Consider the following 6,256-nt stretch of genomic DNA (forward strand, 5'->3'; position numbering starts at 1 on the left):
ATACAAATGCTGGCATAGTTCGTTGAAAAGGGGCACTTACTAATCCAACTACAGAGACACCAGAAGCCATTCTTTTGGTGGAGAGGGGCAGCATAGACAAAAAGAAAACAGACACCACCATCACACTTTCACACCATCAGAACCGTCACACATAAAGCAGCACTCCGGAGATTTTGTGTTGCATGTTGATAAAGTTTGGGGACTTGCAATAAACAGATAAAACAAGAGTCTAATGTGAGGCCAAAGAAGCTCAATAACCAGATTACCAATCACAGTTTGCGCCAGTGGTATGAGATGGTACACTTCCTGTCTGCCGTGATCAACTCCTCCATATGTGGCTTATGAAAGTGGGTCCAATATTTACTTTGATGACTATGGAGTGAAAGAATCGGTCTCGATCTGTGCTCGCACTCATTTCTCCCATTGGAGTCAACAGACTCGGGGCCTGCCGCTAACGTCTCCTGCAGGGGCGGGGCAGTGGCGACAGTCACGTGACACAGATACAGGAAATGACTCCTCAGTTCGTCTCATCTCTGATGAGGCTGTTCTCACACACTCCGGTGTTTTGAACTGAATACCACCAGCATGCTTACATGCTTACACTGTCAATGCTAACATGCTGATGTTTAGCAGGATTAACATGTCTATCTTAGTTAAGCGTGTTAGCATGCTAACATTTCGCTAATTACACTAAACGCAGAGCAGTCTATGCAATCGTTGTTGACATATTTCAGTCCAAATTACAAAAGTGAACCTCATAGTTGTGCTAGAAGAAATGTCAAGGGATCACCAAAGTCAGTTTCATACTCTGGAGACCATGAATACAGTATATGTACCAAACTTGATGGCCATCCAAATATTTCAGTCTGGACCAATGTGGGGGGCTGACCAACGCACGGTCCTCCCTTGAGCCACAATGCTGGCATGGCTAAAAGAAAAGAATGGTAAAAGCTGAAGCACCAAATCCTGACTTTTAGTCCACCAAATACACCAGATCCTACACTTCCCATAATGCAAGGCAACTATGTCTCTCATTTAACCTTCTCCGCCCTGCAAACGCAGCGTCTTCAAGCTCTATTTCTGCAGTCAACAGAAGCTTTCCGTTAAAAATAAAAACATGAATAAATAAATGACAGTTTCAAGCCAAAGCGGAGATAACTTACATCTTCTTATGACATCACTATGACATCAGAACGCCACAGCAGACTAGTTGACATTACTGCCAGCTGTTTTTACAAGCTGAGGAGTGGTCACTTTGATGATAAAATTATCCTAATGTGTAAAATAGGTTCACGTTAGAGTAAATCTGAGTGTGCGTGACTCCCCTTACTGCTGTAAACATAATGTCCGCTCAGCTGAGTGTAATCACCCACTTTAAGCCCTGACCTCAACCTGTGACCCTTCACCCCGACAGTCACGGCTCCTCTGAGGACAAAGCTGCAATGCGCCTGGAGCCTTCAAAACAACCACGCTTTCTTTCTGAATAAATCATATTCTACTGTGTTTTAGTCTTTTCTAGTCTTTGAAGACACCCCGGGGCCCGCCAGACAAGCGTGTGGGTCATGGATTACAGTCAGATAGTATTATAGAGTATTATCTTCTAATGACTCATTTAATTTAAAGAACAAAGGGCTGGCTTAAGTGACGTGATAAGGCTCAATAAAGGAGGCCTTTGTGCTGTCACACTTGGAGGTCCAACCCTAATGAAAATTAAAATGCAGTTAGACGGAGGGACATTATTTAGAGTTGGAGGCCTAAACCTCAGGAGAAAAAGGTGAAAATACACAAGAAGGACTGAAACGTCTCAACAGCTATTGGTTGGATTGCCATTACGTACAGATATTCATGACGCGCAGTGTGACTTAAATGAGCCGGTCACAAATTTTACTCATCTGCTACTTTGGTTAATGACCAAATATCAGCCTCAGCTGTCCATTGTGTTGAGTGCTGATTAGCACTCAACACAATGGACAATGACGGTCAACGTCAAACGTGCGAAACGTCAACATGTTAGCATCGTAAGTGCATGTTAGCATGCAGATGTTAGCATTTAGCTAAAAAGCTGCTGTGTTCCTAAGTACAGCCTCACAGAGCTGCTAGCACGGCTGACTATTGTTAGTTTTAATATATTAACATTGCTTTGGGCGATATTTTAAACTATCGGAGACATAAACACACTGTTCATACCAAGCAGCCACCTCTTTAACCTCTTTATCTCTTTATTAGCAATTATCTGTAATGTTACAGGACTGCTTTAGTGTAAAACTGAATTGAAATCATGTTGTTTTTCAGCTGTTGGTCTTTCTTTTTATCATTGTTATTCACTTAGATTTATTTCATGCACCAAGAAAGCACCTGTAACTGTCATTGTGTATGAAACGTGCCATACTGGCCTCAGCTTATCCGCCTCGAGATCAAACGGTGTAAATCAATCAGTAAAATAACGGCGCCACTGTTCGCTATTCAGACCAAAACCAAAGCAAACCAAACGCTCTTTCTTTCAGACAATAGCTGCTGGGAGTCTGATGCTCTGAATGGCTTCTGATGGAAGTCCTAAAAATATGAACCAGCCATGAACTGCATATCCCGGCACACCTGAAATGGTCAAATGCCACCTCTGCTGCAGCTTCCTGTTATTCTGGATTCATGTGTCTGTGAGAGCTGGTGCGACTGTGTCGGTACAACGTGTCCAAACACACACACACATATTTATGCATCATCTGTGGTGACCGAGACAACCTTCACACTCTGAGTCACACATTGTGTGTGTGTGTGTGTGTACACATGCATATTAAAGCCCTTTGCTGCCTAGTCCACAAGGACCGCTGGTGTCTGGCAGCATTTGCTCCCCAGACAGCTTCTGCTGCTCCACCTCCGCTGGCGTTATTTGTGTCTGTTATTGTTTGTGTGTATCTTTAATGAGAGTGTGTATTTTTAATGAGCATGTGCTTTTACAGCTGTGATCTCAGTGCAGCTGCTCACACAGCCTTTGTAGGATATTTCACACCTGACTACCTGATGACAACTGTGGTTAAACAATAATATACTCTTACATTCCTATTGTCAGTTTTTGACCCTCACAATATGGCCTTCATGATGATTTCCATTTTTCTGTTTTCATATTACTGGCTTGTAATTTGTAGGTTTCTTACAAGGCTACACCCACTGGTGAAGAATTCTCACACTTTCTGTTGCACCTAAAGGCATCATTTCCATCACTTGTAAGTTCAATGGATTTCATCTGTCTAAGGTTTTATAACGGAGTCTTCATCACCCTTTGCTTCATCATTCTCACTAAAAAGCAATGACCACATCTTATGGTGGAAATATAACATCTGGATTACCATTAAAATCCTTGTCTTTTGCCTGAGGCTCATCTGGGACCCAAATCTCTCCAACATAATGAAGTAATGTTACCTACCTGCTAAACATCAGCGTGTTAGCATGTTTATGTTACCAGTGCTAGAATTCACTACATGCGGCTTATTTTTAAGGTGTAGACACTTTTCACTGGGTTTGATCTGACACAACGTACATATAAGATGTGGAAGTATGCCAGCGGGCCCGCTCTGTGTCTGATGGCTGATCTGTCATGGTGAGTCAACCTGCTATTCATCCTGCACAGACCCGTGGTGCTCCTCCATATCCCCTAAACAGATTAGTGACTGACCCAGTGACCCACTGACTCACTGCCTGGCCACGTGAGCGATGGAAAAATATGGGTGGATGTGGATTTGATTAGAGCGGGGGGGGGGGGGCCGGCAGGAAGGCGGTCAGATAAAGGTGACGGTGCGTACACACACACTCTTCCTCTGCAGTGGAGTCGGTGGGAGCAATGTCGGGGTAGTTCAGCAGAGCTTGGCCTTGTGCTGTTTCCTCAATGATGAGGTCTTTTCTGATCAAAGGCTCACTTCCTCCTCCTCCTTCTGCTGCTCCCCAGGGCTCCTCACGCTAACCCCGCTAAGCTCCGTGCACCCCCACCCCCCTCCAACCACACAAGCCCTACTAGGCCTCAATCACCTTGCATTTGGACGTGATGAAGGTTTTTGACATTTCTGGCCCTGACGACGACGCTCACTCACTCGCCTCTTTGATTCAGAGCTTTTAGCAGCTGGTGTTTCCATGGTAACAAGGGGATCGGTTGAGATGTAGGGGGACTCAGATGTGGGTGGCGATGGCGGCCATTTCGCACACAGCGGCTCCTCCCTCCTTCCCTTAACCCTCCCCCCATCGCTCCCTGCCTCGCCTCTCCTCACTCGTTCATTTGTTCTGAGAGAGAGAGAGACAGATAGAGAGAGAGAGAGGCATAGAGATAGACAGAGAGAGAGAGAGAGAGACATAGAGATAGACAGAGAGAGAGAGACATAGAGATAGACAGAGACAGAGAGAGAGACATAGAGATAGACAGAGAGAGAGAGAGAGAGAGGCATAGAGATAGACACAGAGAGAAAGAGAGTTAGAGAGAGAGAGAGAGACATAGAGATAGACAGAGACAGAGAGAGAGACATAGAGATAGACAGAGAGAGAGAGAGAGAGAGGCATAGAGATAGACACAGAGAGAAAGAGAGTTAGAGAGAGAGAGAGAGGCATAGAGATAGACAGAGAGAGAGAGAGGACCAGCTCTGCCTGCAGCCTGGCACTTTACCCGCAAACCGCTGCACCCATTACTGGGATCTGGGTCATATTTTCAGTGACTCATCTTTTCAGCAGAATTGTTCAGATGAGGGAGGAGGAAAAAGGGAGGAAAAAGCAGTGGGAGAGAAGCAGTATGAAGGATTAATGAGGGGAGATGGTTAAAGCAGGCAGAGAGAGGGGGAAAGGATTAGGTGGGAGGGGGACATGAGGCAGCAGAGGGGAGGAGGAGATTAGATGCAGGGGTGGTGTGTGTTTGTTTTGCCATGTTGGGTGTTCCTCTGGGATCTGGAAGCCTGATGGGTAGGTGGAGGGGGGTGGGGGGCTCAGGGACCTGTTCTGGAGGCTCCATCATTACATTACCGCCCTGGATGGTGTTCATGTGTGTGAATCTTTAGAGGGGGTTGCCCTTTCTCTGCACTAGAATAAATGTTTCAACACAAAGGCTCTATTCAGGAGACAGGAAAAAGTGTGTGTGTGTCCATGTACGTGTGTGTAAGTGGGACAGCACATGGAGCCGCTGTGGTCAGAAACTGGCAGGAGGCCAAGGCTGAAGCGCTTCGATTATATGAGAAAAAGCAAGAGGAGGCCGTGAGTTCCAGAACTACGCAGGTCGGGTTATGACTACCACAGTGTTTCGGAAAATGATGCAAGAAATCAATGAAATCGTACAAGACCGAACAAGAATTTAGCCTGAGATCCTGAACCTCTTCCACCTCACAGGGCCTGTGCTTAAACTGCAGCTTTACTTGAAATCCAGTTCAAGATCTCACAGGTCTCCTGATGTCGCTAAACGTCATGTTCAAGGAAAATACATATCTCGTGTCATGTCATGTTCAAAGAAAATACGCACAATGATGCACAAAAAATCTGTAATTTTCCAGCTGACACTTTGTTTCCTGGAACAGTGATGCTCCGCAGGTTTGTCCAGCTTTGAGGTTCCCAGCATGTTAAAGTGGTGTGTAAAGATTTTGCTTCTTTTTCCTTCTTCAAAACAATACAAAAGCAAATAGCAAAAGTGTATGACGTGAATTAAACTGTGTTTGCCTGCTCTAACGTGAGCTACCAACGCTAGCATGCCTGGCTAACTATCTTAGCACCTGCATTAGCAATCCAGCATTATTCCACGGCCAAGAAGCATTTCATGCTACATCAGTTTTTCTTGTAGCATTAAAACATAAAATACAAAGAAATTTAACCTCTTATGTTAGAAAGGAATAAGTGATTGTACATATTTACTTCTCCTCTTTAGCTCTTCACTGCAGTTCAAGAACAATGCTATGTCTTTATTTCCACGTCCTGTGAAGGCATCACCAACAGTGACGATATCACGTCATATCAGGTCATTGTCTAGGACACGTTAGCTTTAGCCTCAGCCTTTTAATAAGAGATCACGACCCCATGAAGTGCACATCTAAGACCACTTTACTGTTCTCATTTTTTAAAACGACATAGTTGGAAACATTAAAAAGTCTGCTGGAGTTTCCATCTTAACACGCTAGCATTCGCTTCATTAGCTAGTTGACTGTAGCTGATAAAATCTGCTGGTGACAAAATTGGCAGTTTAGTGTGGTGTGACTGGTTTGAGGGGAAAGCAAGGACTCAAAGAAACAATGGAGGCACG

This window comes from Chelmon rostratus, chromosome 17 (genome assembly GCF_017976325.1).
Source record: "Chelmon rostratus isolate fCheRos1 chromosome 17, fCheRos1.pri, whole genome shotgun sequence".
NCBI classification, from domain to species: Eukaryota; Metazoa; Chordata; class Actinopteri; order Chaetodontiformes; family Chaetodontidae; genus Chelmon; species Chelmon rostratus.